This window comes from Mauremys reevesii, linkage group 4 (assembly GCF_016161935.1).
Source record: "Mauremys reevesii isolate NIE-2019 linkage group 4, ASM1616193v1, whole genome shotgun sequence".
In the NCBI taxonomy this organism is placed as follows: Eukaryota; Metazoa; Chordata; order Testudines; family Geoemydidae; genus Mauremys; species Mauremys reevesii.
The window spans coordinates 147943726-147953755 of NC_052626.1; the positions used below are offsets into that span (position 1 = coordinate 147943726).

The 10030-nt window shown below is 56.1% G+C and overlaps 1 pseudogene; it reads right to left on the reverse strand.

Annotated features, from left to right (window-relative positions):
* Positions 1 to 1880: 1880 nt before the first annotated feature.
* Positions 1881 to 6986, reverse strand: LOC120403486 (annotated as a pseudogene).
* Positions 6987 to 10030: the final 3044 nt, after the last annotated feature.

Genomic DNA, 10030 nt, shown 5'->3' on the forward strand with positions numbered 1-10030 from the left:
GTGTTTGCAGAATCACATTCCTTTCCCCACTAAAAGACAAACAAACATGTTTTGTGTAGAGGTCGGCATGGATACCCCTTGGGTTTTAATTACCCAAATCTCTTGGGTATAAATTATTAGATAAACGACTCTGGATAAAATATAGCAACAATTCTGTTGTTACCACACATTGGTGGCAAGCGTAATTTAGACATTTTTTAAACAGTTTTAATATTAATATTGGAGCTTATTAATCACAGGGCAATTTAGCCTTCTTAGTGTAGAAAAAGTCCAAACTTCTTTGTCTTTTCACCATTGTACAAAGCTAATAACAGGTACACTATTTAATTAACTTAGTTTAAACATAGACTGTCCTTGAACCGCTTTTCAGAAAAATAAGTAAAAAGCCAAATAAAATCCCAAGGCCTAATGAACATATTTGCAAATGCCACGCTGACTTTTGAAAAAGTGAAAATCATGGGAGAACAATTAAGGTGAAGGGTCAAAGACACCCGTTGGTTATGTTAAGGTTTGAAAGTTTGGAAATAAACTACTGCACACACATTTTGAACCCACCCCCTCCAAAAAATATACATCCTGGAAGAAATGGGGGGGGGGGCACATGATCCCACCCCTGACACGTTGCCTCTGCCGAAGGGCTTAACAGCAAGTTGCACTCACCTCTTCCACTGACCTGCTGTGCAACCTTGGGCACATCCCTTCCCTTTTCTGTATCTGTTTCTGATGTGTTAAACAACCATAATGCCATCTCACCGGGGGCACTGAAGATTAACTAACTTGAATTTGCAAATTGCTTTGAGATGGTAGGTGGAAAGACTGAAGGGAAGGGCAGATTAGACCTTCAGAGTCCCTCCCACTGACACGCAATTTAGGATTACGGCCAGCAACAGAAGATTTAAGGTCACGCTGGCCCAATTGCCCAGGCAGTGAAATTAAAACGTAGGGAAATCTGAACTCTATGCATCCCTGCGGCAAGCAGAGCTGACCTGTGGAACTCACCGCTGCAGAAAAGCAGAGCTCAGAGACGGCATTTAGGTGAAACGCACACTGAACATGGATGCTACGATCGGTCTGCAGTGAAAGAAGCCCCCTGGGAGCTCATGGCTCACCTCAGCAAGGCACCATAGAGGGGTTGCATCTTCCTATGAACCATCCCGAGCAGAGATGGGAGCAAAGCACCAGATTTACTCAGTCCATGGATCTGAGCCTGACCACTATCTATGCATCGCCTGGCTCCCAAGTTTCCAAAGGGTTAAATAACGAGACACCAAACGCACCCGGCTGCCTGTTGCTGAGAGTGACTTTATTTCAGCCACAAAAATGCGCTTTTGTACACAATCAGCTGCAAACAGACAGCTCCAGCCGGTCTCTGCATGGGCCTATTGATTTGGTGCACAGTGCCACCTGCTGGTCAGTTGGCTAAAGTACCGCTGTCCTTGCAGCAGGGGATGTACAAGCCGGGGGATATGTAGGGCTGGACTGTGTTCTTGTTTACTCCATTCACACTGGGCTTATCAAGATCAGAATCCAGCCCCGCCTCCATTGATGTCAGTAGGGTCATATGTCTCACTCTCCCTCACACACGCAACTGGTCCCTGCTGGAAAGAATCGAGGTGGCGTGAGAGCAGCTCTGCCCCCTATTGGAGGTGATGAAACCTGAACTCCTGTGTGTGTGTCTCATACAGTCGTGTGCCATGTAACCATTTCAACCCACATTATACCAGCATTTTGGTTAAGCCAGAAATGGCCTCAGTTTGTGCGTAAAGGGTGATGGACCCAGGGTCGGATCTGGTTTGGCAGGGAGGGGGCAGGATACCAGGCTAGATGGGCCCCCGGCTGCTATACAAACAGGGTTCGTTAGCACCACGGGAGGTCCAGGAGGGGGCTGGGCCGGGGCTCCCCCAGCCACGCTCACTGCCCCTTGGGCTTGGCGCGGCGCTGCCCGCTCCCGCTCAGGCAGACCAGACGCTTGTAGTTGAGGAGCAGGAGGGCGCCGTTGAGCAGGTAGGTGGTGACGCACACCAGGCAGAAGTCGTGCAGCACGAAGAAGAGGATGTAGGCCAGGTAGAGCGAGCCGGCGATGGAGACCATGGAGGTGCCCAGCAGGGTGACGGCCGCCAGGTGCTGGGAGAGAAGCCTGAGACGGTTAGAGACAGGGCTCGTTAGACTATCGGGCACCAGCCTGCCCCTGTGGGACGGGGTAGATACCCCCCAAAAACTTACCCAGCAGTGTCTGCAGGATGTAGAAGACGATGCCAAATAAGCTGTTGGGCTGATTAAAGACGCTGTGTTTCCCCAAGAGATCTTCCACTGCCAAGCCACGGCCCCACCTGCAGAGAGAAACGGGATGTAGAACTAGGGGCTAAAAGGTTTGCTGTGTACAGACAGCAACTCGTCTTTCACAATGTGGACTCTGCTCTAACCACTAGACCCTACTCCCCACCCAAGGCCGGGGAGAGAACCCAGGAGTCCTGACTCCCAGGCCCCCCTGCTCTAACCACTAGACAACCACTCCCCTCCCAAGGCCGGGGATTGAACCCAGGAGTCCTGACTCCCAGGCCCCTAACGCCTGCTCCAGCTGGGGGGGCAGGGAGCTCTTATTCCTGCAGCCCCTAGCACAGGGAGCTCTGTCCCCTTCCTATTTGCTGCCTCCCCCTTGCATTTTGATGCCTGTAACATATTCTGATGATAGTTCAATTCACACACCCCTGGCACTGAGGAACCCCACTGAGCTGAGGCTGGGGGGCCGCAGGGGTAGGCTGGCTCAGCTGAGTGGAACAGCCCCTGGGGCCCTAATAGGGACCAGACCGGGTTACACTGCAGCTCCCGTGGGCCCGGCAATTGCCAGCCGCTACGTAGGCATGAGCCCCTACATACGTGGCAGAAATAGAACACCCTGGCAATGATTGACAACGGCCCCACCCATCACAGCGCAGCAGGAGGGACTGGTGGCCTAGGAAACGTTTTCATTGATAAAGCTCCCCCCTTCTCTCACAGGAGGGAAGCCAGCTGTTTATCCCACAGCCAGATGTTTCAGGGTGTTTTCCACTGCGAGGGGAGGGGGGAGCACTGGCAGAATTGGCGTGTGTCTGAGGCACACGCAATCGTGCCCACTGACGCTAACACACGCACACAGCCAAACACGAGTCCTGACAGGATCAGAACTGGTGTTTCACCTCTGCCCCAGATTCCTGCATGTGTGTTTTGACCGAGATCAGGGCCCTTATTATGCTGGGCAAACCTCCCCCGCCCTCCCCAAGTGAAATCAGTGCCCCCCCAGGTGCCCAGTACTGCATGGACCCGACGTGCCCTTCCCTGACTGTAACTGAGACCCCCAGACACTGGCTGGACTCCCCCAGCCAAAACCAGACCCCCCACTGCTCCAGGTGCTGCACAGACCCACCCCTCCCTGAGCAAGATTAGGGCCCACCATTGTTCCAGATGCTGGGCAGACACACAGTGAGAGAGGGTCCCTGCCTCGCAGAGCTGACAGTCTAAACAGACAAAGGATAGTTCTCCCCATTTTACAGAAACTGAGGCCCAGACGCAGCATCTGAGGCAGAGCTAGGAACAAAACCAAGATCTCCTGGGTCCCAATCTAGGGCCTCACTTCGTGGCCCAGTCCCCACTGGTTCTGTTGACAAGCCAGGGTCATTCCCCTTCCACCTCTCTCTGCCAGTGATAAAGCGTCTGTCACCTCTGCCCCATCCCTGCGTTCGATCTGGCTGTTTGCAAAACACTGAGTAAACTTAACTCTGGTTCTTTCCCTCCACCCCCTGCACTTCCCCCAGGAATATGTTCCCCCTCTACTAAAAAGGACAACAATTCACTCCAGACTCTTCAAAAACATTTTAAAAAGAAGTTTCAAGGACCTCCAAATGAAATAAAAAGTAGTTTTTAGTGTTCCCCTGTCCTCCAACTGAAAAGTAGTTTCAAGTGCCCCCCCCCATTCCTTTGCCAAACGTTTGCTGTTTTATAACCACATTTCCCTATATTTTTTAAAAATGTTTCTTCCCCCCTCCCCCTCTGTTGGGAATATTTTGCTAGCTTGGCAGCTGGTAGTGTGGGAAGCTAAAATGTTTAGGTTTTTAGGAGATAGTGTGGGAAGCCTGAAATGTTTAAGTTTTCAGGTTGGGTTAATTAGGTTGTAAGTTTTATTATGAGAAGTTGGCCTTGGCTAACTTCTCTTTAGCAAGCAATATAAAATAATAAATTAAAAACTGTCTAAAATAATGTTACCCTATAAAGTTATAGCAGTGCTTGTGTGTATTTTGTTAACCAATTAGCAATTGCTTGCTTGCCTGCTTCAAAAGTATAAAAATGTATGCTAAAAAGAAATAAATGACTCTGCTTCCAATCACATTAACTGTTGAGCTTTGTCCAGGTCCGCCATGCGACGCAACACCCCCCCACCTCAACTCCCCAGTCTCGGTATCCTTACAGTCGCTCCTAGAAGCGCCAAAGAAGGATCAACAGCCCACAGCGCCAGGAACTGTACAAACCAGGGCCAAGATGACAAACCTTGCCTCTGAGAGCTGAGCAAGAGCTCTGAGCTCCTGCGAAACCCCGTTCTAGCCACTTGGCTGGTGGGTCCGACTCACTGAGAATCGCCAGATTTGGGAAGCGGGATTCTCCCAGCTCAGACTGGCAGGGGCCCTGGGGCAGACTTCACCTTCCTCTGCAGCGTGGATCACCAGGGCACATCTCACCTAATCTGTTCCCTGGCATCGTGAGGGCATTGGGGGCCCCTCAGTTTTGCCTGTCCTCTGCCTCATCACTCTCAACACAGAGGTAATAGTAAGACTGACCGGCCTGCGCTCTCCAGGTCAGACCAGATGACCTCAGGGTCTCTCTGGATCTACCAAACAAACTGGGGGACCTGACAACACAAAGCACAAAGGGGACAGGCTGGAAACAGAGATGTCAGGTCATCAGCAGGGCTGAGGAAGCAGGAAAGGACTAAGTAGAGGACACAGAACCACAGGCCTCTCGCATGGAGTGGGAAAGCACATAGGGCCTAGGAGGCTGGGGTATGCCCCATGGGATCGGCATATAGGGCTGCCGCAGGGCATAGTGGTGTGGGCACAGCACAGGGGGCAGCAGGGTGGAACACAGTGCATGGGATTGGGGCAGCAGAGCTATTGCATGGGGGGCTGGGGCAGTTGGGGGGCTATTGCACAGGAGGGCAGGAACACGGATGTCACTGCACAGGAGGCTGAGGAAAGGGGACTATAGCACAGGGGTGTTGCAGTAGGAAGCAGGGGTTGCAGTGGGGCGAGGGGAGTCATGCAATGGGGCCGGGGTTGCAGTGGGGAGGAGGAGTCATGCCATGGGGCTGGAGGTTGCAATGGGGCAAGGGAGTCATGCCATGGGGCCGGGATTGCAATGGGGAGAGGGAGCGATGCCGTGGGGCCGGGGTTGCAGTGGGGCGAGGGGGCTCATGCCATGGGGCCGGGGTTGCAGTGGGCGAGGGGTCATGCCATGGGGCTGGGGTTGCAGTGGGGCGAGGGGTCATGCCATGGGGCCGGGGTTGCAGTGGGGCGAGGGGTCATGCCATGGGGCCGGGGTTGCAGTGGGCGAGGGAGTCATGCCATGGGGCCGGGGTTGCACGGGGCGAGGAATCATGCCATGGGGCCGGGGTTGCAGGGGCGAGGGGAGTCATGCCATGGGGCCGGGGTTGCAGGGGCGAGGGGAGTCATGCCATGGGGCCGGCGGTTGCAATGGGAGTCATGCCATGGGGCCAGGGATTGCAATGGGGAGGAGGAGTCATGCCATGGGGCCAGGGATTGCAATGGGGAGGGGAGCGATGCCATGGGGCAGAGAGTTGCAATGGGGCGAGGGGAGTCATGCCATGGGGCAGAGGGTTGCAGTGGGGAGGGGAGTCATGCCATGGGGCCAGGGATTGCAATGGGGAGGAGCGATGCCATGGGGCAGAGGTTGCAATGGGGCGAGGAGTCATGCCATGGGGCCGGGGTTGCAGTGGGGAGGGGAGTCATGCCATGGGGCAGAGGGTTGCAGTGGGGAGGGGAGTCATGCCATGGGGCAGAGAGTTGCAATGGGGCGAAGGGAGTCATGCCACGGGGCCGGGGTTGCAATGGGGCGAGGGGAGCCATGCCACGGGGCCGGGGTTGCAATGGGGCGAGGGGAGCGATGCCACGGGGCCGGGGTTGCAGTGGGGCGAGGGGAGCGATGCCACGGGGCCGGGGTTGCAGTGGGGCGAGGGGAGCGATGCCATGGGGCCGGGGGTTGCAATGGGGCGAGGGGGAGTCATGCCATGGGGCCGGGGGTTGCAGTGGGGGGAGGCGGAGTCATGCCATGGGGCAGAGGGTTGCACTGGGGAGGGAGTCATGCCATGGGGCAGAGGTTGCAATGGGGCGAAGGGAGTCATGCCATGGGGCCGGGGTTGCAGTGGGGCGAGGGGAGTCATGCCATGGGGCCAGGGTTGCAATGGGGCGAGGGGAGTCATGCCATGGGGCCGGGGTTGCAGTGGGGCGAGGGGGAGTCATGCCATGGGGCCGGGGGATGCAGTGGGGGGAGGAGGAGTCATGCCATGGGGCAGAGGGTTGCAGGGGGGCGAGGGGGAGTCATGCCATGGGGCCGGGGGTTGCAATGGGGCAAGCGGGAGTCATGCCATGGAGCAGAGGGTTGCAGGGGGGTGAGGGGGAGTCATGCCATGGGGCCAGGGGTTGCAGTGGGGCGCGGGGGAGTCATGCAATGGGGCCGGTCCCCCCCGCGCACCTGGAAGTGAAGACCTTGGAGCAGCTGACGGAGGGGCTCAGGTCGCACATGGCCCGGTAGCCGGGGTCCCGCTCCCGCGAGGTCTCCACGTGCAGCGCGTACACGGAGAGCGCCAGCCCCAGCGCGCAGAGCACGAGCCGCAGCGCCCGCTCCCAGCCCGGGGCCGCCATCGCTCGCTGCCACCGCGCGCCGGGCACGGGCTCGCCCCCACTGGCCCGCGCGCCTGCCAATCAGCATCCGGCGCGAGCCCATTGGCTGTCCCTTCAGGAGGCGGGAAGGGGAAGCAAAGGGTTCTGGGACTTGTAGTTTTATGTACCCAGGAGAAGAAGTGGAGCTATGGAGCTTATGGGATGGGGTGGGATCTAGTGGTTGGAGGAGGGGAAGTGCCTGGGAGAAAAATGCAAGGTCCTACACCTAGCAACAAGGCATGCCGGCCACACCTACAGAATGGGGAAGTGTGTCCAGGAAAGCAGTGACTCTGACAAGGATTTAGGGGCCAGAGTGGAGAAGTCACTCAAGATGCAGCAAAGAGTCTTGTGGCACCTTATAGACTAACAGACGCGTTTGGGAGCATGAGCTTTCGTGGGAGAATACCCACTTGGCCGGATGCATGTAGTGGAAATTTCAGGGGCAGGTATATATACAAGCAAGAAGCAGGCTAGAGATAACGAAGTTAGTTCAATCAGGGAGGATGAGGCCCTCTTCTAGCAGCTGAGGTGTGAAAACCGAGAGAGGAGAAACTGGTTCTGTAGTTGGCAAGCCATTCACAGTCTTTGTTTAATCCTGAGCTGATGGTGTCAAATTTGCAGATGAACTGAAGCTCAGCAGTTTCTCTTTGAAGCCTGGTACTGAAGTTTTTTGCTGCAGGATGGCCACTTTAAGATCTGCTATTGTGTGGCCAGGAGGTTGAAGTGTTCTCCTACAGGTTTTTGTATATTGCCATTCCTAATATCTGATTTATGTCCATTTATCTTTTCCGTAGAGACTGTCCAGTTTGGCGGTTGTACATAGCAGAGGGCATTGCTGGCATATATTACATTGGTGAACGTGCAGGTGAATGAGCCGATGATGGTGTGGCTGATCTGGTTAGATCATGTGATGGTGTCGCTGGTGTAGATATGTGGGCAGAGTTGGCATCGAGGTTTGTTGCATGGATTGGTTCCTGAGCTAGAGTTACTATGGTGCGGTGTGCAGTTACTGGTGAGAATATGCTTCAGGTTGGCAGGTTGTCTGTGGGCGAGGACTGGCCTGCCACCCAGGCCTGTGAAAGTGTGGGATCATTGTCCAGGATGGGTTGTAGATCCCTGATGATGCGTTGGGGGCTTTAGCTGGGGACTGTATGTGATGGCCAATGGAGTCCTGTTGGTTTCTTTCTTGGGTTTGTCTTGCAGTAGGAGGCTTCTGGGTACACGTCTGGCTCTGTTGATCTGTTTCCTTATTTCCTCGCCGCCCCATGAACGGCTGGAATGTCGCCCCTTAGCATGTACCGCCCCCCGCACGTGCTTGCTCCGCTGGTGCCTGGAGCTGGCCCTGCAGCCCAGGCCACAGCCTGGTAGCGACAATTGATCGCGGGGGGTGGGGTGGCTGCCCCAACCCCATGCAAGAGGGGGCTTGAGTAGGCCAGAGCAGCTGCGCAGGCTGGCAGCCAATCAGTGAAGGGCCTACTCAGAGCCAATCAGAGATTAGAGCCAGCCAATCAGGGCTAGGCCAGGCCCTATATAAAGGCTGCTCAGGCGAGCAGCAGGTAGTCTGTCCCAGACCTTCATGGGGGAAGGTCTCTCTCCAGAGCAGGAGACCAGCACTTTGGACGGAGCAGTGCTGGGCAGGCTCAGGGGGAGCATAGTAGGGCTCCGGTCCAAGAACTGCCAGGACTGTGGGCCATGATAGAAAGGGCCTAGAGAGAGAGAGTGTGAGAGGCCAAAGGGAAGTGGCCCAGGGACAGTTGGACAAAGGAGAGAAGGAGGGCAGGGAGGCTGCCACCAGAGTAGTGGGCAGGTTGGGGGTCTCGGCCGCCAGCCCTGCTCAGCCTCCTGCTGGACCTGAGCAGGGCCGGTGGCTGGGACCCCGACTGGCAGCGGGCTGAGCAGGGACGGCAGCTGGCAGGAGCCAGTGGACAGAACCCCAGACTGGCAGCGGGCTCAGGAACTCAGCCTGCTGACAGTCTAGTTTCCAACGGCATGGACTGCCCCGCCACCTGCGGTTGCATACCGCCAGGGCCGGTGCAACCTTTAGGCGACCCAGGCAGTTGCCTAGGGCACTAGGATTTGTGGTGGGGGGCGGCATTTTCTTCAGCAGCGATTAGGTGGCCGGATCTTGACCACCCGGTTGCTACCAGCATTTAGGTGGAGGAGCTGGGGCAGAGGTGGGGCGCTTGCAGCAAGTAAGGGGGTGGGGTGGCACCAGGAACTCCTGCTCCGCCTCCGCCCGAGCATGCCGTGGCTGCTTCACTTCTCCGCCTCTCAGACTTGCGGCGCCTAAGCTGATTGGCGCGCAAGCCTGGGAGGTGGGAGAAGTGAAGCAGCGACAGCGTGCTCGGGGTAGAGGCGGGCAGGGATGAGCTGAGGGCTCGGGGTGGGGGCGAGGAAGTTCCTCTGTGAGGCGTGAAACATCCTTGCACCAGCCCTGTTCACCACGCTACTTGGGGTGGCAAAAACAGTAGAGCGAGCCCTGCTCAGCCTGCTGCCAGTCTGAAGTTCTGTCCGCCAGTTCCTGGCAGCTGGGATCCCAGCCTGCAGTCTTCGCTCAGCTCCGCTGCTGGCTGGAGTGAACGCAACCCCAGGCCGGCAGCAGGCTCCCGGCTGGCGGCCGGGACCCGCGCCTGCCATTTTAAAAAAAATTGGCTTGCATGTACTTTTGGCATGTGCCGTGGGTTGAGACCCCTGTTCCTGAGTGTATACTGTGTGTACTGTATTTGATGATTTTCACTATGTGATTTTCTTGTTGCATGCTGACATAGAACCTGCTTTACATAAAGATGTGACTCCACTGCTCATCTTTTGACAATGTAAAATAAAAAAAATTGAGCACATTTTGGTGCCCCCAAATCTTGGCACTCTGGTAGCACACTGAGTGGTTACACGGCCCTGGAGGCCCAGGGCTAGAAGGTAGAAAGAAAGGAAGGGGTCCTCTGACACACAAACCGACATGAGCCAGGCAACGTGGGTGGCAGGGATGACCATCAGACTTTGCAGGCCCTCCACCAGCAGCACACCTGTCGAGATTGCTGCAGGAGGTGAGGACGAAATGGTTGGCCCAGAGATGAAGCAGACTGAAGCGAGGACAAACACAAGGT